This window comes from Rattus norvegicus, chromosome 3 (assembly GCF_021556685.1).
Source record: "Rattus norvegicus strain SHRSP/BbbUtx chromosome 3, alternate assembly SHRSP_T2T, whole genome shotgun sequence".
Taxonomy (NCBI): domain Eukaryota; kingdom Metazoa; phylum Chordata; class Mammalia; order Rodentia; family Muridae; genus Rattus; species Rattus norvegicus.
The window spans coordinates 45782157-45807114 of NC_141536.1; positions in this window are offsets into that span (position 1 = coordinate 45782157).

Genomic DNA, 24958 nt, shown 5'->3' on the forward strand with positions numbered 1-24958 from the left:
TACCAATCCTACAACAGATAGAGGCCTTATATACAAAATATACAAAGAACTCAAGAAGTTAGACCACAGGGAAACAAATAACCCTATTAAAAAATGGGGTTCAGAGCTAAACAAAGAACTCACAGCTGAGGAATGCCGAATGGCTGAGAAACACCTAAAGAAATGTTCAACATCTTTAGTCATAAGGGAAATGCAAATCAAAACAACCCTGAGATTTCACCTCACACCAGTGAGAATGGCTAAGATCAAAAACTCAGGTGACAGCAGATGCTGGCGAGGATGTGGAGAAAGAGGAACACTCCTCCATTGTTGGTGGGATTGCAGACTGGTAAAACCATTCTGGAAATCAGTCTGGAGGTTCCTCAGAAAATTGGACATTGAACTGCCTGAGGATCCAGCTATACCTCTCTTGGGCATATACCCAAAAGATGCCTCAACATATAAAAGAGACACGTGCTCCACTATGTTCATCGCAGCCTTATTTATAATAGCCAGAAGCTGGAAAGAACCCAGATGCCCTTCAACAGAGGAATGGATACAGAAAATGTGGTACATCTACACAATGGAATATTACTCAGCTATCAAAAACAACGAGTTTATGAAATTCGTAGGCAAATGGTTGGAACTGGAAAATATCATCCTGAGTGAGCTAACCCAATCACAGAAAGACATACATGGTATGCACTCATTGATAAGTGGCTATTAGCCCAAATGCTTGAATTACCCTAGATCCCTAGAACAAACGAAACTCAAGACGGATGATCAAAATGTGAATGCTTCACTCCTTCTTTAAATGAGGAAAAAGAATACCCTTGGCAGGGAAGGGAGAGGCAAAGATTAAAACAGAGACTGAAGGAACACCCATTCGGAGCCTGCCCCACATTTGGCCCATACATATACAGCCACCCAATTAGACAAGATGGATGAAGCAAAGAAGTGCAGACCGACAGGAGCCGGATGTAGATCGCTCCTGAGAGACACAGCCAGAATACAGCAAATACAGAGGCGAATGCCAGCAGCAAACCACTGAACTGAGAATAGGTCTCCTGTTGAAGGAATCAGAGAAAGAACTGGAAGAGCTTGAAGGGGCTCGAGACCCCAAAAGTACAACAATGCCAAGCAACCAGAGCTTCCAGGGACTAAGCCACTACCTAAAGACTATACATGGACTGACCCTGGACTCTGACCCCATAGGTAGCAATGAATATCCTAGTAAGAGCACCAGTGGAAGGGGAAGCCCTGGGTCCTGCTAAGACTGAACCCCCAGTGAACTAGTCTATGGGGGGAGGGCGGCAATGGGGGGAGGGTTGGGAGGGGAACACCCATAAGGAAGGGGAGGGGGGAGAGGGATGTTTGCCCGGAAACGGGGAAAGGGAATAACACTCGAAATGTATATAAGAAATACTCAAGTTAATAAAAAAAAAAAAAAAAAAAGAAGGTATGGCCTTGTTGGAGGAAGTGTGTCACCGTGGGCATGAGGTTTTTTGTTTTTTTTTTGTTTTTTTTTGTTTTTTTGCTTCTTTTTTTTCGGAGGTGGGGACCGAACCCAGGGCCTTGCGCTTCCTAGGCAAGCGCTCTACCACTGAGCTAAATCCCCAACCCCGGGCATGAGTTTTAATACCCTTGTCCTAGATGCCTAGAACCAGTCTTCTCCTAGCTGCCTTCAGATGAAGATGTAGAACTCTCAGCTCCTTCTGCACCATGCCTGCCTGGATGCTGCCAAGTTCCTGCCTTGATGATAATGGACTGAACCTCTGAACCTGTAAGCCAGCCCCATTTTTTTTCTTTTCCTTTTTTTTTTATTAACTTGAGTATTTCTTATTTACATTTCGAATGTTATTCCCTTTCCCGGTTTCCGGGCCAACATCCCCCTAGCCCCTCCTCCTCCCCTTCTTTATGGATGTTCCCCTCCCCACCCTCCCCCCATTACTGCCCTGCCCCCAACAATCACGTTCACTGGGGGATCAGTCTTAGCAGGACCAAGGGCTTCCCCTTCCACTGGTGATCTTACTAGGATATTCATTGCTACCTATGAGGTCAGAGTCCAGGGTCAGTCCATGCATAGTCTTTGAGTAGTGGCTTAGACCCTGGAAGCTCTGGTTGCTTGGCATTGTTGTTCATATGGGGTCTCGAGCCCCTTCAAGCTTTTCCAGTCCTTTCTCTGATTCCTTCAACAAGGGTCCTATTCTCAGTTCAGTGGTTTGCTGCTGGCATTTGCCTCTGTATTTGCTGTATTCTGGCTGTGTCTTTCAGGAGAGATCTACAACCGGTTCCTGTCGGCCTGCACTTCTTTGCTTCATCCATCTTGTCTAATTGGGTGGCTGTATATGTAAGGGCCACATGTGGGGCAGGCTCTGAATGGGTGTTCCTTCTGTCTCTGTTTTAATCTTTGCCTCTCCCTTCCCTGCCAAGGGTATTCTTGTTCCCCTTTTAAAGAAGGAGTGAAGCATTTATATTTTGATCATCCGTCTTGAGTTTCATGTGTTCTGTGCATCTAGGGTAATTCAAGCATTTGGGCTAATAATAGCCACTTATCAATGAGTGCATACCATGTGTGTTTTTCTGTGATTGGGTTACCTCACTCAGGATGATATTTTCCAGTTCCAACCATTTGCCTATGAATTTCATAAAGGCATTGTTTTTTGATAGCTGAGTAATATTCCATTGTGTAGATATACCACATTTTCTGTATCCATTCCTCTGTTGAAGGGCATCTGGGTTCTTTCCAGCTTCCGGCTATTATAAATAAGGCTGCGATGAACATAGTGGAGCACGTGCCTTTTTTATATGTTGGGGCATCTTTTGGGTATATGCCCAAGAGAGGTATAGCTGGGTCCTCAGGTAGTTCAATGTCCAATTTTCTGAGGAACCTCCAGACTGATTTCCAGAATGGTTGTACCAGTCTACAATCCCACCAACAGTGGAGGAGTGTTCCTCTTTTTCCACATCCTTGCAAGCATTTGCTGTCACCTGAGTTTTTGATCTTAGCCATTCTCACTGGTGTGAGGTAAAATCTCAGGGTTGTTTTGATTTGCATTTCCCTTATGACTAAAGATGTTGAACATTTCTTTAGGTGTTTCTCAGCCATTCGGCATTCCTCAGCTGTGAATTCTTTGTTTAGCTTTGAACCCCATCTTTTAATAGGGTTATTTGTCTCCCTGCGGTCTAACTTCTTGAGTTCTTCATATATTTTGGATATAAACCCTCTATCTGTTGTAGGATTGGTAAAGATCTTTTCCCAATCTGTTGGTTGCCATTTTGTCCTAACCACAGTGTCCTTTGCCTTACAGAAGCTTTGCAGTTTTATGAGATCCCATTTGTTGATTCTTGATCTTAGAGCATAAGCCATTGGTGTTTTGTTCAGGAAATTTTTTCCAGTGCCCATGTGTTCGAGATGCTTCCCCATTTTTTCTTCTATTAGTTTGAGTGTATCTGGTTTGATGTGGAGGTCCTTGATCCACTTGGACATAAGCTTTGTACAGGATGATAAGCATGGATCGATCTGCATTCTTGTACATGTTGACCTCCAGTTGAACCAGCACCATTTGCTGAAAATGCTATCTTTTTTCATTGGATGGTTTTGGCTCCTTTGTCAAAAATCAAGTGACCATAGGTGTGTGGGTTCATTTCTGGGTCTTCAATTCTATTCCACTGGTCTATCTGTCTGTCTCTGTACCAATAGCATGCAGTTTTTATCACTATTGCTCTGTAATAATGCTTGAGTTCAGGGATAGTGATTCCCCCTGAAGTCCTTTTATTGTTGAGGATAGTTTTAGCTATCCTGGGTTTTTTGTTATTCCAGATGAATTTGCAAATTGTTCTGTCTAACTCTTTGAAGAATTGGATTGGTATTTTGATGGGGATTGCTTTGAATCTGTAGGTTGCCTTTGGTAAAATGGCCATTTTTGCTATATTAATCCTGCCAATCCATGTGCATGGGAGATCTTTCCATCTTCTGAGGTCTTCTTCAATTTCTTTCTTCAGAGGCTTGAAGTTCTTTTTTTTTTTTTTTTATTAACTTGAGTATTTCTTATATACAATTCGAGTGTTATTCCCTTTCCCGGTTTCTGGGCAAACATCCCCCTCCCCCTTTCCCTTCCTTATGGGTGTTCCCCTCCCAACCCTCCCCCCATTGCCGCCCTCCCCCCATAGTCTAGTTCACTGGGGGTTCAGTCTTAGCAGGACCCAGGGCTTCCCCTTCCACTGGTGCTCTTACTAGGATATTCATTGCTACCTATGGGGTCAGAGTCCAGGGTCAGTCCATGTATAGTCTTTAGGTAGTGGCTTAGTCCCTGGAAGCTCTGGTTGCTTGACATTGTTGTACTTTTGGGGTCTCGAGTCCCTTGAAGCTCTTCCAGTTCTTTCTCTGATTCCTTCAACGGGGGACCTATTCTCAGTTCAGTGGTTTGCTGCTGGCATTCGCCTCTGTATTTGCTGTATTCTGGCTGTGTCTCTCAGGAGCGATCTACATCCGGCTCCTGTCGGTCTGCACTTCTTTGCTTCATCCATCTTGTCTAATTGGGTGGCTGTATATGTATGGGCCACATGTGGGGCAGGCTCCGAATGGGTGTTCCTTCAGTCTCTGTTTTAATCTTTGCCTCTCCCTTCCCTGCCAAGGGTTTTCTTTTTCCTCATTTAAAGAAGGAATGAAGCATTCACATTTTGATCATCCGTCTTGAGTTTCGTTTGTTCTAGGGATCTAGGGTAATTCAAGCATTTGGGATAAAAGCTACTTATCAATGAGTGCATACCATGTATGTCTTTCTGTGATTGGGTTAGCTCACTCAGGATGATATTTTCCAGTTCCAACCATTTGCCTACGAATTTCATAAACTCGTTGTTTTTGATAGCTGAGTAATATTCCATTGTGTAGATATACCACATTTTCTGTATCCATTCCTCTGTTGAAGGGCATCTGGGTTCTTTCCATTTTCTGGCTATTATAAATAAGGCTGCGATGAACATAGTGGAGCACGTGTCTCTTTTAAATGTTGAGGCATCTTTTGGGTATATGCCCAAGAGAGGTATAGCTGGATCCTCAGGCAGATCAATGTCCAATTTTCTGAGGAACCTCCAGACTGATTTCCAGAATGGTTTTACCAGTCTGCAATCCCACCAACAATGGAGGAGTGTTCCTCTTTCTCCACATCCTCGCCAGCATCTGCTGTCACCTGAGTTTTTGATCTTAGCCATTCTCACTGGTGTGAGGTGAAATCTCAGGGTTGTTTTGATTTGCATTTCCCTTATGACTAAAGATGTTGAACATTTCTTTAGGTGTTTCTCAGCCATTCGGCATTCCTCAGCTGTGAATTCTTTGTATAGCTCTGAGCCCCATATTTTAATAGGGTTATTTGTTTCCCTGCGGTCTAACTTCTTGAGTTCTTTGTATATTTTGGATATAAGGCCTCTATCTGTTGTAGGATTGGTAAAGATCTTTTCCCAATCTGTTGGTTGCCGTTTTGTCCTAACCACCGTGTCCTTTGCCTTACAGAAGCTTTGCAGTTTTATGAGATCCCATTTGTTGATTCTTGATCTTAGAGCATAAGCCATTGGTGTTTTGTTCAGGAAATTTTTTCCAGTGCCCATGTGTTCCAGATGCTTCCCTAGTTTTTCTTCTATTAGTTTGAGTGTGTCTGGTTTGATGTGGAGGTCCTTGATCCACTTGGACTTAAGCTTTGTACAGGGTGATAAGGATGGATCGATCTGCATTCTTCTACATGTTGCCCTCCAGTTGAACCAGCACCATTTGCTGAAAATGCTATCTTTTTTCCATTGGATGGTTTTGGCTCCTTTGTCAAAAATCAAGTGACCATAGGTGTGTGGGTTCATTTCTGGGTCTTCAATTCTATTCCATTGGTCTATCTGTCTGTCTCTGTACCAATAGCATGCATTTTTTATCACTATTGCTCTGTAATACTGCTTGAGTTCAGGGATAGTGATTCCCCCTGAAGTCCTTTTATTGTTGAGGATAGCTTTAGCTATCCTGGGTTTTTTGTTATTCCAGATGAATTTGCAAATTGTTCTGTCTAACTCTTTGAAGAATTGGATTGGTATTTTGATGGAGATTGCATTGAATCTGTAGATTGCTTTTGGTAAAATGGCCATTATTACTATATTAATCCTGCCAATCCATGAGCATGGGAGATCTTTCCATCTTCTGAGGTCTTCTTCAATTTCTTTCCTCAGTGTCTTGAAGTTCTTATTGTACAGATCTTTTACTTGCTTGGTTAAAGTCACACCGAGGTACTTTATATTATTTGGGTCTATTATGAAGGGTGTCGTTTCTCTAATTTCTTTCTCGGCTTGTTTCTCTTTTGTATAGAGGAAGGCAACTGATTTATTTGAGTTAATTTTATACCCAGCCACTTTGCTGAAGTTGTTTATCAGCTTTAGTAGTTCTCTGGTGGAACTTTTGGGATCACTTAAATATACTATCATGTCATCTGCAAATAGTGATATTTTGACTTCTTCTTTTGCAATCTGTATCCCCTTGATCTCCTTTTGTTGTCTGATTGCTCTGGCTAGAACTTCAAGAACTATATTGAATAAGTAGGGAGAGAGTGGGCAGCCTTGTCTAGTCCTGATTTTAGTGGGATTGCTTCAAGTTTCTCTCCATTTAGTTTAATGTTAGCAACTGGTTTGCTGTATATGGCTTTTACTATGTTTAGGTATGGGCCTTGAATTCCTATTCTTTCCAGGACTTTTATCATGAAGGGGTGTTGAATTTTGTCAAATGCTTTCTCAGCATCTAATGAAATGATCATGTGGTTCTGTTCTTTCAGTTTGTTTATATAATGGATCACGTTGATGGTTTTCCTTATATTAAACCATCCCTGCATGCCTGGGATGAAGCCTACTTGATCATGGTGGATGATTGTTTTGATGTGCTCTTGAATTCGGTTTGCCAGAATTTTATTGAGTATTTTTGCGTCGATATTCATAAGGGAAATTGGTCTGAAGTTCTCTTTCTTTGTTGTGTCTTTGTGTGGTTTAGGTATAAGAGTAATTGTGGCTTCGTAGAAGGAATTCGGTAGTGCTCCATCTGTTTCAATTTTGTGGAATAGTTTGGATAATATTGGTATGAGGTCTTCTATGAAGGTTTGATAGAATTCTGCACTAAACCCGTCTGGACCTGGGCTCTTTTTTGTTGGGAGACCTTTAATGACTGCTTCTATTTCCTTAGGAGTTATGGGGTTGTTTAACTGGTTTATCTGTTCCTGATTTAACTTCGATACCTGGTATCTGTCTAGGAAATAGTCCATTTCCTGAAGATTTTCAAGTTTTGTTGAATATAGGTTTTTATAGTAAGATCTGATGATTTTTTGAATTTCCTCTGAATCTGTTGTTATGTCTCTCTTTTCATTTCTGATTTTGTTAATTTGGACGCACTCTCTGTGTCCTCTCGTTAGTCTGGCTAAGGGTTTATCTATCTTGTTGATTTTCTCAAAGAACCAACTTTTGGTTCTGTTGATTCTTTCTATGGTCCTTTTTGTTTCTACTTGGTTGATTTCAGCTCTGAGTTTGATTATTTCCTGCCTTCTACTCCTCCTGGGTGTATTTGCTTCTTTTTGTTCTAGAGCTTTTAGGTGTGCTGTCAAACTGCTGACATATGCTCTTTCCTCTTTCTTTCTGCAGGCACTCAGCGCTATGAGTTTTCCTCTTAGCACAGCTTTCATTGTGTCCCATAAGTTTGGGTATGTTGTATCTTCATTTTCATTAAATTCTAAAAAGTTTTTAATTTCTTTCTTTATTTCTTCCTTGACCAGGTCATCATTGAGTAGAGCATTGTTCAATTTCCACGTATATGTGGGCATTCTTCCCTTATTGTTATTGAAGACCAGTTTTAGGCCGTGGTGGTCCGATAGCACACATGGGATTATTTCTATCTTTCTGTACCTGTTGAGGCCCGTTTTTTGACCAATTATATGGTCAATTTTGGACAAAGTACCATGAGGAGCTGAGAAGAAGGTATATCCTTTTGCTTTAGGATAGAATGTTCTATAAATATCCGTTAAGTCCATTTGGCTCATGACTTCCCTTAGTCTGTCGACATCACTGTTTAATTTCTGTTTCCATGATCTGTCCATTGATGAGTGTGGGGTGTTGAAATCTCCCACTATTATTGTGTGAGGTGCAATGTGTGTTTTGAGCTTTAGTAAGGTTTCTTTTACGTATGTAAGTGCCCTTGTATTTGGGGCATAGATATTTAGGATTGAGAGTTCATCTTGGTGGATTTTTCCTTTGATGAATATGAAGTGTCCTTCCTTATCTTTTTTGATGACTTTTAGTTGGAAATTGATTTTATTTGATATTAGAATGGCTACTCCAGCTTGCTTCTTCTGACCATTTGCTTGGAAAGTTGTTTTCCAGCCTTTCACTCTGAGGTTGTGTCTGTCTTTGTGTCTGAGGTGTGTTTCCTGTAGGCAGCAGAATGCAGGGTCCTCGTTGCGTATCCAGTTTGTTAATCTATGTCTTTTTATTGGGGAGTTGAGGCCATTGATGTTGAGAGATATTAAAGAATAGTGATTATTGCTTCCCGTTATATTCATATTTGGATGTGAGGTTATGTTTGTGTGCTTTCATTCTCTTTGTTTTGTTGCCAAGACGATTAGTTTCTTGCTTCTTCTAGGGTATAGCTTGCCTCCTTATGTTGGGCTTTACCATTTATTATCCTTTGTAGTGATGGATTTGTAGAAAGATATTGTGTAAATTTGGTTTTGTCATGGAATATCTTGGTTTCTCCATCAATGTTAATTGAGAGTTTTGCTGGCTACAGTAGCCTGGGCTGGCATTTGTGTTCTCTTAGGGTCTGTATGACATCAGTCCAGGATCTTCTGGCCTTCATAGTTTCTGGCGAAAAGTCTGGTGTGATTCTGATAGGTCTGCCTATATATGTTACTTGACCTTTTTCCCTTACTGCTTTTAATATTCTTTCTTTATTTTGTGCGTTTGGTGTTTTGACAATTATGTGACGGGAGGTGTTTCTTTTCTGGTCCAATCTATTTGGAGTTCTGTAGGCTTCTTGTATGTCTATGGGTATCTCTTTTTTTAGGTTAGGGAAGTTTTCTTCTATGATTTTGTTGAAGATATTTACTGGTCCTTTGAGCTGGGAATCTTCACTCTCTTCTATTCCTATTATCCTTAGGTTTGATCTTCTCATTGAGTCCTGGATTTCCTGTATGTTTTGGACCAGTAGCTTTTTCCGCTTTACATTATCTTTGACAGTTGAGTCAATGATTTCTATGGAATCTTCTGCTCCTGAGATTCTCTCTTCCATCTCTTGTATTCTGTTGGTGAAGCTTGTATCTACAGCTCCTTGTCTCTTCTTTTGGTTTTCTATATCCAGGGTTGTTTCCATGTGTTCTTTCTTGATTGCTTCTATTTCCATTTTTAATTCCTTCAACTGTTTGATTGTGTTTTCCTGGAATTCTTTCAGGGATTTTTGTGTCTCCTCTCTATGGGCTTCTACTTGTTTATTTATGTTTTCCTGGAATTCTTTCAGGGATTTTTGTGTCTCCTCTCTATGGGCTTCTACTTGTTTATTTATGTTTTCCTGGAATTCTTTCAGGGATTTTTGCGATTCTTTCAGGCATTTTTGCGATTCCTCTCTGTAGGCTTCTACTTGTTCTCTAAGGGAGTTCTTCACGTCTTTCTTGAAGTCCTCCAGCATCATGATCAAAAATGATTTTGGAACTAGATCTTGCTTTTCTGGTGTGTTTGGATATTCCATGTTTGTTTTGATGGGAGAATTGGGCTCCGATGGTGCCATGTAGTCTTGGTTTCTGTTGCTTGGGTTCCTGCGCTTGCCTCTCGCCATCTGATTATCTCTAGTGTTACTTTGTTCTGCTATTTCTGACAGTGGCTAGACTGTCCTATAAGCCTGTGTGTCAGGAGTGCTGTAGACCAGTTTTCCTCTCTTTCAGTCAGTTATGGGGACAGAGTGTTCTGCTTTCCGGCGTGTGGTTTTTCCTCTCTACAGGTCTTCAGCTGTTCCTGTGGGCCTGTGTCTTGAGTTCACCAGGCAACTTTCTTGCAGCAGAAAAGTTGGTCTTACCTGTGGTCCTGAGGCTCAAGTTCGCTCGTGGGGTGCTGCCCACGGGCTCTCTGCAGCGGCAGCAACCAGGAAGACCTGTGCCGCCCCTTCCGGGAGCTTCAGTGCACCAGGGTTCCACATGGTCTTTGGCTTTTTCCTCTGGCGTCCGAGATGCGTGTGTAGAGAGCAGTCTCTTCTGTTTTCCCAGGCTTGTCTGCCTCTCTGAAGGTTCAGCTCTCCCTCCCACGGGATTTGGGTGCAGAGAACTGTTTATTCGGTCTGTTTCCTTCTGGTTGTGGTGGTGTCTCAGGCACAGGGGTCCTGCCGCTCCTGGGCCCTCCCCCACGGGAGCCCAGAGGCCTTATACAGTTTCCTCTTGGGCCAGGGATGTGGGCAGGGGTGAGCTGTGTTGGTGGTCTCTTCCGCTCTGCAGCCTCAGGAGTGCCCACCTGACCAGGCGGTTGGGTCCTGAAGTTCTTATCATACAGATATTTATTTGCTTGGTTAAAGTCACACCGAGGTACTATATATTATTTGGGACTATTATGAAGGGTGTCATTTCCCCAATTTCTTTCTCGGCTTCTTTCTCTTTTGTGTAGAGGAAGGCTACTGATTTATTTGAGTTAATTTTATACCCAGCCAGTTTGCTGAAGTTGTTTATCAGCTTTAGTAGTTCTCTGGTGGAACTTTTGGGATCACTTAAATATACTATCATATCATCTGCAAATAGTGATATTTTGACCTCTTCTTTTCCAATCTGTATCCTCTTGATCTCCTTTTGTTTTGTGATTGCTCAAGCCAGCTCCAATTAAATGTTGTCCTTTATTAAACTTGCATTAATCATGGTGTCTGTTCACAGGAACAAAACCCAAACTAAGATATCCAATATATATATATTTTGATACCCTTATAAAAGTTAGGTGTTTGTAGATGTGTTGGCTTATCTCTATTATGTTTAACTGCCAGTTTTATTTTGTGCCCATATTATGTTGTCTTTGTCACTATAATTTATAGTATAGTTTGAGATCAGATAATTCAATACCTCTACCTATGTTCTTTGTGTTCTGGATTGCTTTGGCTACCCATTATCTTTTGTGTTTCCATATGAATTTTAGGATTTCCTCTTATAGTTCCATAAAATGTCATTGGAATATAATTGATACTCCATTGTAGATTAGTTTTGGGTTTTCACTGTACTAATTCTGACATACAATAGTGTAGACGGTTTTTCTATCATTTAATGTCTTCTTCAGTCTTTATATTCAATGTATTCAAGTTTTTCTTGTAGAGGTACTTCACCCCCTTGTTAGGCTTATACCTTCATTTTTTTTAAAGCTTGTGAATGGAGTATTTTTCTTAACATCTTAAATTTACTATTAGTTTATGTAGAAGTTACTTATTCTTTATGTTGATTATGTGTCTTGAAGCTTTTTTCCCATTTATTTATTTATTCACTTTATATCCCAATTGCAGACCTCTCATTCTATCCCTCCAAGTCCTACCCTCACAAATCCTTCCCCCATTACTATCTCCCCTTCTCCTCAGGGAAGGGAAAGTTCCCCTAGGACCCACCCTAGGACATCAAGTTGTAGCAGAACTAAGTATCCTTTCCCTGTGAGGCTCAATCAGGCAGTCCAAATAGCGGAAGGGGATTCAATGGAAGGCAACAGAGTCAGAGACAGCCCCGACTCCACTCGTGAGGGAACCCACCCGGAGACCAAGCTGCACATCTGCTACAAATGTGTAGGGTACCTAGGTCTAGCCTCTGCATTCTCTTTGGTTATTGGTTCAGTCTCTGTGAGCCTTCATGGGCCAGGTTACTTGACTGTAGTTTGCTTGTGGTGTCTTTGAACCCTCAGGGTTGCTTAATCTTATCTCCAAGTCTCCACATGAGTTTCTGAGCCCTGCCTGATATTTGGCTGTGGGTCTCTGCATCTGTTTTCATCAGCTGCTGGATGAAGATTCTCTGGAGACAGTTATGCTAGGCTCCTGCCTGCAAGCACAGCAGAGTATCATAAGTGTGTCGGGGGTTGGTTCTTCTATGGAATGCATCTCAAGATGGAACAGTTATTGACCGGTCACTTCTCAATCTCTGTTCTATCTTTATCCTTGAACATCTTGTAGGGGAAAATTGTGGGTTAAAGCTTTTGCGGATGGGTCCTTCTCCCTCCACTGGAAATCCCACCTGGCTACTGGAGGTGACCACTTTAGTCTCCATATCCCCTGCTGCTAGGAGTCTCAGTTAGGTTAAATCCTATAGACTCCTGGGAGCCTCCTCCTTCCCAGGTCTCTGTCTAGTCCTAGAGATGCCCCCCGCCCCCAACACACCAATTTCTGTTCTCTCCCCAGGCCTCCCCACTCCCACGGCACCTCTGATTCCTCATCCTTGTTCCCCTCCTCACCCTTCCCACTCAGTTCTCTCCTTCTTTCCATTTCCAATGTCTATTTTATTTCCCCTTCTCAGTGAGATTCATGCATCCTCCCTTGGGTCCTCCTTTTAACTTAGTTTCTTCAGGTCTATGGATTATAGCATGGTAGTCTTGTATTTCATGATTAATGTACATTAGCTATATCACACATATGTATGTGTATATGTATATGAATATGAATCTATATATCATGGATATTCTGTTCCAAGACTCTCAAGAGCTTTTATCATGAAGGGACACTGAACTTTACCATTTTCTGCATATATTGAGTTGATTATGTGACTTCTGTCTTTAATTCTAGCAATACAGTATGGGATATTTATGTTTCATGTATATAGAACCAACTTTACATCTTTACGTGAATATGGCTTGCAAATATTTTATTAAGAATTTTTGTATCGATGTTTGCCAGGGAGATTGCTATTTAGTTTTTCTTCCCTGTTTCCTTTCCTTTCCTTTTCTGTTCCTTCGTTGTTCCTTCTTTACTTCCTTCCTTTCTTTTCTTTTTTTAAAAATGAGTTTCCTCCCTTTCTGTTTTGTACTACAGTTTGAGAAGTTTAGATCACCTTTGGAAGCTTGATGGAATTTCCCAATAAAACCATCTGGTTTGGGGCTTTTCATTTTGACAAGATGTTAAATTACTGCCGCAATCTGGATTTTTTTTTATGGATCTTTTAAACTGTTTATATCTTTTGTCTTTAATTTCAATCAGTTACACGTATTTAGAAATGAATCCAGTTCTTCTAAATTCTGTAACTTTTTTATTTATGTATTCAACATATTTTCTGATGCCTTCTGGATTTTATTGGGGGTTGGAGATTTACCACAACAAATTGGTGCCCATTGTATTAATTAGAACTCAACTAACATGAGATAAAAGTTCACTGCCCTTCCCCCGCCCCACTGAATATACATCCAATTTTATGTTCTTTCTTTCTACAAAAATATTTGAAAGCTATTCTTCAGTACACATAGAATTTTATCATCCTGAATAGAAATGAAAGCAAAATTGAGTACTAAGGAGATAGATGTGTTTATTTAATTTTGTTTAAACTGTTAAATCTTGGCTGTATATTTGATACTGTAGGATGTTGAGTCAAATTCTTATGACTTTCACATTCAATTATGTGACCTTCCATGGTGCCATGACCCAGAGTTTAAGTTTATATATATTGATGAGTTAAAGCCTCAATGAAAGCCTTCCACCAGATCAGGAATGAAAGAAAGGATTCCTGATTCTGCCATTTCTGTCAATGTTGTACTAGAACTTTCAACTATGATATTTAGGCAAAAACATAAAGAAGCTCTATCCAAGTTAAAAGCTGCCCCTCCTGTGAGCTAAATTGATCTCTTGTATAGAAAATACTAAAAAATTTACAAAAAGTCCCAAAAAGTAGAGATAATAAGACAAATCAGCAAGTTTTATAGTAGCTCAACACACACGCACACACACACACACACACACACACACACACACACACACACCATCACCATCACCACCACCACCACCACCACCACCACCACCACCACCACTACCACCACCAGTTGTATTTTTCAGCACTATCAACAAACAATTTAAAATATTTAGGAAATTGCTATAACACTCCAAAGAAGAAAATTCTTAGAAGTAAATTTATCTAAGAAAACTATAAGACACCACTGGGTGTTCTAGTTAATGTATATGAGGGCAAATAGTTGGAGTCTTAGAGTCAGGTATGAATTAATATGTCTGGTAACATCGTCTCAAACCAAGCAAGCATGTGGAGCTTTAGTAACAGAAAGTGCATTGGATCACAGGAGGCAAAATACTTAGCGAAAGCCAGAAATAAGGTCTGTAAATAATTATGTACTCCTAAGTTCAACAGACAGTTTAATCTTGAAAATGGATCATACTTAGTTGGTACACCTTAATTTTGAAATAGTTTATTAACACAGGGTGATAGTTTTTAAGAGCTTCCCATTGAGTTAGAGCCAGTGTCAGGTTTTGACTTTTATAATATTTGTTGGAAGAAATGGAAAATAATAATTCAAAGTAGCAAGAATGAGGTATGTACTTGAAATACATACAGACAAATCTCAAATACTGTACATTTATATTCTTTCTAAATACTACGTGATGCAGTAATGTGCATATATTTGATTTTAAACAACCAATTCAGAGAGTTATTACAAATCTCGTTTCATTTTATAACCAATATAAAGATATCTTTATTAAACTCAAATTTTACTGTTAAATGTTTAGCATCAATACCTATTAAATTATTGCATTTTTATAAAATCTCATTTATACAAATAGTGTGCCTATGCTGGCTACTTTTTGTCAATTGGATACAAGCTATGATCATCTAAGAAGGAAAAACATCAATTGAGAAAATGTATTGTTCAGAGTGGCCTGTAGTACAGTTTGCTGGGGAATTTCCCTCATTAATGATGGAGGGAAGGGCTCAGCCCACAGGAGGGGGGCTACTTCTGTGCAGGCAGGCCTGAGCTGTGTAACTAGAATAGCTGGGAAAGCCATGGAGAGCAGGGCCTCAAGTAGTGTTTCTTTTGTTTCTGCTTCAGCTCCTGCCTCCAGACTCCTGCCTTAGTTACTACTGTGGCTTCCTCAGTGATGAACTTTCGAGGCAGAAATGTAAGCCAAGTAAACCCTTTTGCTTTTGGTTTAAAATCTGCACGGAGCCATATTGGATTTGGGCCTAGCCGGTTTTTGACTGCATGGTTCAAAGTGACTCTGGGCTGTTTGGCCACAGAGACTCACCCCGAAGATGACTGCCATAAATCTTAAGATTGTTGGATAAAGCCTCTCCCATGAATTTACGGCACAGGAGTATAACATTCAAGGGATGCCTCAGCTCGAGCAGATACCAGTTATCTCCTCAGTCAACACCCAGTGTCTCCACCACCTGACCTCATCGCCTGACTTCTTTGCCTCCAGCTATCACTGCCTATACCCTCATCTCCCCCTCCTTCATGTTTCACAAAGGTCACTCCCCCTACCTGAAAGCCTTAAAAGCTGCAGTGTTCATCCCAATAAACGAGACCTTGACAACAGAACTTTTGCATGGTCTCCTTCTTCTCGTCACCCCCATTTTGGCCCACAGGTAGAAAGCCTCTTCGGGACCCTGAATAACTGGGTCCCCGCTGGCGGGGACAAAAATCCAAGTTGCCTTTGGTCATGGTGTTTATCGCAGCAATAGAAAGCAAACTAGGACAATCCTAAAATTACAATGACCTATAAATAAAATTATAATTTCCTACTTTAGGACTTATGAAACCTCTTTTACTGTGACTCTTTGTTACCCAAGAAATGTTTATGTGTCCCTGAATATATAATATGTAAATAGGTATGCATACCAAGCATTCACTAGTTATAGATCATAAATAAACATATTAAACATTCTTTGATATAAATATAATTTTAATATTGAAGATGGAAGCACATTTGCATATTAATGAGATTGATACACCTGTTTATTTTTACATAAAGAACTAAATGTTGGATGAATATTTCATACCACAGGACCTATAACGTTTTCGGAATTGATGGGTATTTTGAATTTATAATTGTCAATACTGAGAATGCCACTTTACATAATTATGTAGTGCAAAATTGGCAGATCTATGTTTAGGGCCACTGAAGAAAACGTTGGTAATTTTGTCTTAATTCAAAGTCAAAACTTATTTAACAGATTTTAAAAATGAAATTCAAGCCAACAAGCCAAAAGTCTATTTATAAAATTAAACATTCTTCTGGGCATGGCATTGTATGCATTTAATCCAGTACTTAGACAGCAGAGGCAGGCAGATCACTATGTTCAAGACTAGTCTGGTGTACAACGTAAGACTGTCTCAGAAAACAACATAAACAACCATGCCCTCCCAAAAACAAACAAAAAACCCCAAGAAAACACAAACCAAAAAGAAAACAGATCAAGCATTCAAATAGTATTATCCAGTAATATACTAAATTGATATGTAGTAAGGAAAGATAGTAGGTAAAAAATTCTTTAATTTCACAATTAGAGTATTCTGTAAGAGCAGAGAATTGTGTAGTAAAATCAATGAAATTTATAACACATAATAGTCTTGATTCTGAATTGAGGTGTTTCTGGCAGGGTTTTTCTTTTCTTTTCTTTTTCTTTTTCTTTTTCCTTTTTTTTGGCATTATGTATTGTGACACATGCACATAGCAATATGGCGTATTTTATGCTTTGAATCAAAACTTAAGTGAAGTCAGGGTGAAGCATGGGCGAGCACCACAAGAAAACACCTAAGATTCATTATGTATTTGATTTTTGAAATATTGTAAGATCATTACATGTTTAAAAATCTTTCACTGCTGCCAAATTTTCTAAACCCTGTGGGAACCAGACTGGTCCAAGGCCTTCTAAGACCCCCTGATTTAAGGACAAAGGGAATGCTAGTTTTGTATTCTTGTCTGGGCAGGCTTGCAAGGTTTGGTCTGAAACTGGGGCCTGGACTTAGAAGTTAAGGTTTCGGTTTCTAAGAACCCCGCTTTTCCCTCTGAAGGGATGTGGTTATCATCAACAGTGCCTGGGGTAGTCTATGTTCTCCTCGCCAACACTGTTCACTTTCTGCTAACTTTGCTGTATCCCTCCTGTATTTAGTTATAAGATGTTATATTTCTTCTTTTCTTTTTCTCTTCTTTTTTGTTGATTAAGTTATTTATTTACTTTACAACCATAACTCAGCTTCCCCTCCCTCCTCTCCTCCCAGTTCTTCCCCCAGCCAATCTACCTCTCCTCCCCTTCTCCTCAGAAAAAGGGAGGTTTCCATGGATATCACCCGGCCTTGGCACATCAGGCTGCAGTAAGTCTAGATGCTTCTTCAACTGTTGAGGCCAGACCAGGCGGCTCAGTTAGGGGAAGAGATCCAGAAGCAGGGAATGGAGTGAGAGAGCCCCTGCTCCCACTTTAGGAGTCACACATGAGGCCAAGCTGCACAGCTGCTACATATGTTCAGATGGCCTAGGTCCATCCCTGGCATGCTCTCTGGTTGGCAGTTCAGTCTCTGTGAGTTACTGTGGGCCCAGGTTAGTTGGCTACATAGGTTTTCTTGTGGTATCCTTGACCCTTCTGGCTCCTTCAATCCTTCCTCCCACTCCCACTTCCACAGGATTTTCCAATTAATGTTTGGCTGTGAGTCTTTGCATCAGTTTCCATCAGTTGCGGGGTGAAGCCTCTCTGATGACAGTTATGCTAAGCACCCGTCTGCAAGTATAGCAGAATATCACTAATAATGTCAGGGGTGGGCTCCCTCTCCTGGCATGAGTCTCAAACTGTACCAGTCATTGGCTGTTTCCTCAAATTCTGCTTCATCCTTTACTCCACTATATCTAGTAGGCAGGACAAATTGTGGGCCTAAGGTTTTGTGTTTGGGTCGCTGTCTCAGTTCCTGGAAGTCTTGCCTGGTTTCGAGATAGTTGGTTCAGGCTTTATATTTCTCATTACTAGGAGTCTTATAGTAAGACTCTTATAGAATCCTGGGAGTTTTCATTTTCCTAGGTTTCTAGCTTGTCCCAGAGATGACCCCTCCCCAACTGCAGTTCTCTTTCCTTCCCCACACTTGATTCCTCCTGTTCCCCTCCCAACCCCATATTCTACCCAGTTCTCTCCCTCTATTTATCCCCAGTGCCTATTTTATTTCCCCTTTTCAGTGAGATTCAAACATCCTCTCTTGGGATCTCCTTGTTACTTAGCTTTTCTTTTACTACTTTCATCTTAGACAACGTATCCTTTAAAATACATTTCTTTCAGACAACTACACCATTTTATATTATTTGGGACTATTATGGAGGGTGTTGTTTCCCTAATTTGTTTCTTGGCTTGTTTCTCTTTTGTGTAGAGGAAGGCTACTGATTTATTTGAGTTAATTTTATACCCAACCACTTTGCTGAAGTTGTTTATCAGCTTTAGTAGTTCTCTGGTGGAACTTTTGGGATCACTTAAATATACTATCATATCATCTGAAAATAGTGATATTTTGACTTCTTCTTTTCCGATCTGTATCCCTTTGATCTCCTTTTGTTGTCTGATTGCTCTGGCTAGAACTTCAAGAACTATATTGAATAAGTAGGGAGAAAGTGGGCAGCCTTGTCTAGTCCCTGATTTTAGTGGGATTGCTTCAAGTTTCTCTCCATTTAGTTTAATGTTAGCAACTGGTTTGCTGTATATGGTAGCAATGAGTAGCCTAGTAAGAGCACCAGTGGAAGGGGAAGCCCTTGGTCCTGCCAAGACTGAACTCCTGGTGAATGTGACTGTTTGGGGGAGGGCGGCAATGGGGGGAGGATGGGGAGGGGAAGACCCATATAGAAGGGGAGAGGGAGGGGTTCGGGGGATGTTGGCCCGGAAACCGGGAAGGGGAATAACAATCGAAATGTAAATAAGAAATACTCAAGTTAATAAAGATAAAAAAAAAGTACACTATTTTACAGATAGATTTCTGCATTCATTGGCCCTACACTCTCTAGAATGAGATAAACCTCCCCTAAGAAATGAACTTGGAGCCATGTATGTATTAGGAAAGCAGTGTAGTATTTAGATAATACCTTTATGCCTTAAAAAAAACTTTTCAGTTAGGCTTTCACTAAATTCCATATTTTGGCCTTGAAATGGTGATCTTCATTCCTCAGTCTTCAGAGTAGCTGTGTTTATCATATGCCATACATGCTGTATCTGGTACAATATCTCTATAGTAAAAATATATGCATGTAGTTCTTTATGAATTCAATTTTCAAATGTCATACTGCATCTGGTAATACTTCTTATACCGTCTGTATAAAATTCAGTTATTGTAGTTTGATAATTCCTCCATTAGATTATAAGAAAGAAATCTATTATTGTTATATTTAAAAATTACCATTTCTGGGTCTGTAGAGATATTATGGTGATTAAGATTCCTTACTTCTCTTGCAGAGGACCTGTCTTCCATTCCTGCCTCCCACATGGCAGCTCCCAACTGCCTGTAACTCCAGTTCTAGGTGATTTAATGCTGTCTTCTGGCATCCATGAGCACCTGCATGTATGCCACACACATAAAATCTGCTGGCACATGTAAACACAGACTGATAAATAAAATAGGAAAAATGAAATTAGTATGCAGGGAGGCTACTGATTTGAATGTGTTACTTTTGTGTCTCCCCAGTTTATTGAAACTTATCAGCTCTAAAGGCTTTTTGGTGGATTCCTTAGGGTCTTATATATAGAATCATATTATCAACAAATAGGGATACTATGGCTACTTTTCCCTTATTTGTATTCCCTTGATTTTTCTCAATTATCCAATTGCTATCATGTAGATTAAAACACCGTTTGCATAGGAGAGGAGAGGGTAGATAGGTAGGTACCCTTGTGTTGTTGCCTGTCTTGTTGTTGGGAACTGAGTTTTTCTCCATTTAGAATGATGCTGGTTTGGCTACAGGTTTGTTGTATATAGCCTTTATTATGTTGAAGTGTGCTCGCTCTATCCCTATCCCTGGTTTCTCTATAACATTTTATCATGAGCAGGTGTTGATTATTTTAAGGGCTTTTAAAACAGATAATCATGTAATTTCTGTCTTTGAGTCTATTTATGTGAAAACATGACATTTATTGGTTTACATGTGTTGCATCTCTTGTGTGCAGTAAATTTTATCTTGATGAATAGTGTTTCTGAGTGAGTTTGAGCTTACTCTGTCAGAATTGTCCTGGGAACGTTACCCTTGTGTTCATCAGGAAGATTGGGCTCTACTTTTCTTGTGTTAGGTGTCTTCTTCTGGTGTGTTATGAAGGTAATACTGGTGTTTAAAAGGAGGTTGAAATTTTTCCAAGTATCTTACTTTTTATTTCTGATTTTATTAACGGAGTTTGTCTTTTTGGGCTTAATTTGACAAAAAATTTATCAATTATGCTTTTTCTAAAAAATTAACTTCATTTCATTGACTTCTTCCATCTTACAATTTGTTTCTATTTTATTAATTTTAGCCCTAATTAATGGCACTTAAAATGATTTTTAATGTTCCACACAATGTATTTTGATCCTATTCTTCCCTCTCACATCTTTGCAGATCCTTCTTTCATGTTCTTTCTCTCTTTCAAGAAGACAGAGAGGAGTAAACCCAATGCCTACAATACCAATACAAAACCAAACAAATAATCAAAATTCCTGAGACAAAATCACCAAGCCATAACAACAACTAAACCAAACCAAACTAACCAACCAACCAAACAAACAAAACCCAAAAAAACCATGAAGTGTGTTTTGTGTTGGTCATTTCCTCCTGGTCATGAGGCCCCCATGGAGTGTGGTTGACCTACACAGTAATGCTGCGTTGGAGAAAACAGATTCCCTCCCTTCCAGCAGCGTTAGTTATAGATAGTTTCTTAGTTAGGGGGTAGGACTTTGTGTATATTTCTGTATGCTGAAATATCGTCTGGATTAAATTTGTGCAGATATTGTGAATGCTGACCCAGTCTTTATGAGTTTATATTACCTCAGCTCTGTCTAGAAGACACCCTTTTCTGGTAGCTGTCTACCATCTCCGGGCCTGAAAATTTTCTGGCTTCTCTTCCCATAAATTTCTGAGGTTGAGTGGAGGGGTTTGATAAAGACATCCCATATACTCAGCACTAATTTTTTGATTTCTTTCTATTTATTGTTTTGGTGTAATATTCCCTTTTGTTTTTCCAAAGCCTTTAGATGTATCATTACACTATTAATGAGATGTTAGATCTTTTAAAGTTTTTGATTTAGCCTTTCTATCAAGCCAGTATTACCTTGCTAACAAAACCAGAGAAATACCAAACAGAAAAAGAAATTAGAAGCCATTTTTCTGATGCACATAGATTTAAAAAAAATCTCAGTAAAATGCATTCTGACTGAATTCAGAACACATTAAAAAGATTATCCACCAAGATCAAGTTGGCTTTATCCCAGAGATTCAGGCTTGGTTCAACGTATGCAAATTATAAATGTAATCCATCACATAAATAGACTCAAAGAGAGAAAGTACATAATCATCTCTTTAGACACAGAAAAGGCCCTGAATAAGATCCAAAATATCTTCATGATAAAAGTCTTACAGAATACAGGGATACTGCAGACATAACTCAGTACAATAAAGGCAATATACAACAAACTCATTGCTAACATCATTCTAAATGGATAAACACTAAGCACATCCCCCACTAATATAGAAACAAGATAAGGATGTCCACTTTCTCCATTCCTTTTCCACATAATATTTGAAGTCTTAGCTAGAGCAATAAGACAATTGAACAAGACATGAATTTCACAATATCGGAAAGGAAGAAGTCAATGTGTCTTTATTTGTCGGTTATATGATTCTATGCATAAAGCATCAAAACTCTACCAGAAAACTCTAACAGTTGATAAACATATTCGTTAAAGTAGTAGTATACAATATTAACAAGAATCAGTAGCTCTCCTATAGACCAACAACAAGTATAGGAAAATAACCAGGAGGGAACAACAAGCCCATTTAAAATAGCCTCAAAATATTTTGAAGTAAGTATAATCAAATAATTGAAAGACTTTTTTAATGTAAAACTTAAGATACTGAGAAAAGAAATTGAAGATATTGCGTGAGACATTGGCTTACCTCATTTATTGGCTCCATTCTCCCAGGTCCTGCTGCCTTTAGAGCTGGACACAGGGAGGATCTCAGAGGAGATGGGTGAGGGGAAATTGTGATCAGAATATGTTGTATGAATTTTAAATAAAACAAACAATGCACATACAAAATGGAGACATAATACTAAACATAAAATTCTGTAAAGATGAAATTTATATGGATGAAAAATATTTTTAAAAATGTTCAACAACCTTCAACCTCAGGAAAGGGCAAAGAACATTACTTTGAAAAATTCTTACTCCAATCAGATTCAGGCATTGATTTAGGAAAAATAGAACACTTTCTATTTGCTTTTTATTTATTATTGGTGGGGGTGCAAATCTAGTCACTATGGAAATCAGTGCGGAGGTTCCTCAAAAAGTTAGAAGTGATGTACCATGTGACCCAGTTATAATACTCTTAGCATATACTTAAAGGAGTCGGTACTCTACTACAGAGATGAGTGATCATCCATGTTAATCGAAGCTCTATTCACATAAACTCACCCTAGATGTATGTAAATGGATTGACTAGATAACATACAATGAATAGAAAATATACAACTATACAACAAAATATTATTCAACTATTAAAGAAATGAAATTAAGAATTCTTAGGCAAGTGGATTAAATTGGAAATAATCATTCAGAATGAAGAATCCTGTAACTAGAAAGATGTTGGTGCCTGTTTTCTTTCATTGTAGATGCTAGTTATGAATCATTGAATATGTGTATTTAAATTGGAATAGCTACTGAAGCCAGGAAGCTAGTAAGGTGCTATGGGGGAAGCTTGAACTGGGGTGATGTAGACTGTAGGTAGTACAAGAGGAGGATCAGAATAATGGAGCGAGAAATAGTAGCTGGTATGAGGGCTCGGAGGGCAGGATAGAGGAGGGAATATGGAGAGTGAGAACACTAAAGACTTTTGAAGAAGTCATATGAAAACCCAATACTTTAGAAGTTTCTTGAAATGTATACATATACATAAATAAAATGAATTTCAATAGAACTACTCTATAACAGGAAGACAATGCCTATTTTAGATACAGTATGCTATCAAAAACTCTAGTGCCAACAGTGGTCTAGCTTTTTGTAATTGTTAGTTCATTGATGTTCTATAGACACTCAAACATTAAAGGCTATTAGCATTGCTTTTGATATCTTCTAGAACTTAATGGTAAGTCACTATGTGGATGGTACCATGTACTTGAGTCACAGAACACGGAGAAATCAAAATGGTACCCACATGCAAATTTCATTCCTATAAGTTAGCTTTCACAGTGCTGGTAAGTGCTATATACACCAATGATGGGGAGGAGCATTCATCAATATTACTCTGTTGTGAACCCTGTAAGCCACAATAGTGACCAACTTGACAAGTTATGCCTATTGGTGCAATAATGTCATAACTGTTAAGGAATAATGACTCATTTTCTGATTGGACTAAAGTCCACAGGAGACTAAATTTCTGCCTATACTGTTATCAGGGCAAGACCATCTGGCTAGGGCAGGTGCGGTGGCATATGCCTTTAATCACAGTGCTCAGGATGCAGATCTCTATGAATTCAAAACCAGTGTGGTTTACATGGCAAGTTTCTGGCTAGAAGTGGCTATATAAGGAGACTTTATCTCAACAACAACAACAACAACAACAACAACAACAACAACAGCACTGCTCCCACCTCTACCCCCCACCTCACTGCCAAAAACCCTCAAAACAACAAAATCCTCTAAAACCTATGGGTAGATAGGTCACAGTTCCTAATGGAGAACCTACTACTCTTGTTATGCTAAATGAACATACTATTAAATAGTTTCCTACATATTTAAACCTGTGCATTTCTCAGTCTTCATCTTGGAAGCTTCTTTGTGTTTTCAATAGATGGTGATTAACATAGAGACCCACAAATAGTTAATGTGGAGAGAGTATGGGGCCTATGGAGGGATCAGCCCTAAATGGGACACCTATAGTATGCTCTCTCCTTTCAAGCCTCAGTAACCATCATGAAAAGGGGGATGGAAAGAATGTATGAAACAAAGTGGAGGTATATAATGAAACAATGTTTTCTAGATACAACGGGCATATACCATTTGCATACACAAGATGTGCACAAAACATACCTGCATAAGATCAAGCCAGACAAAGTGAAGGGGAGAGATATTCATAAACTGTGACCCCTTGTCGAGGAGCTATTGGAAAGTGATGCTAGCAAATGGAGAATCAGCTTTCTGTAAAGCTGTGACCCCTAAGAGTTAGGGCCAAGGTTCAGTTTAGTTAGGGTTAGGATAAAAAAAATAAAACAAAACACAACAGCAGCAACAACAACAACAAAAACAAAAACGGGTTAGCCCTGGTAAGTCTACTATGTCCTACTGGGTGGGCTCACAAGAAGTCTTAAGCAATCTCTATTTCCTATCTTTATTGATTTGAATATAATGGAAAATTTGTGTAAGAGATTCATATGGTATGTGGTCTTTTGTCTCTGTCTTTTTACCCCTAGCATAAAGCTTTTGGAACTCATTAATACAATTTATGAATCAATGTTTCCTTCAAATATGTAATATATGGAAATTGTTCACTAATTCGTGTCAGGAATTTGTGATGTTTTCAACTTTGCCTAATATTAATTATACTGTTGTTAATGTGAGCATACACATCTATGTTTTCATTTGTGGGCATATATATAGGAAGACTTCTTGTGTCTATTTCTGAATAGATTCTAGAGTAGAGTTACTGAGATATATGATAAAGCTATGTTTAACATTCCAAGAAACTATGAAATGTTTTATACAATGCTCATATCATTCTTCAGCAATGTATGTGGACTCAGGTTGTCCATACTGTTTACATTTGTTTTTACAATAG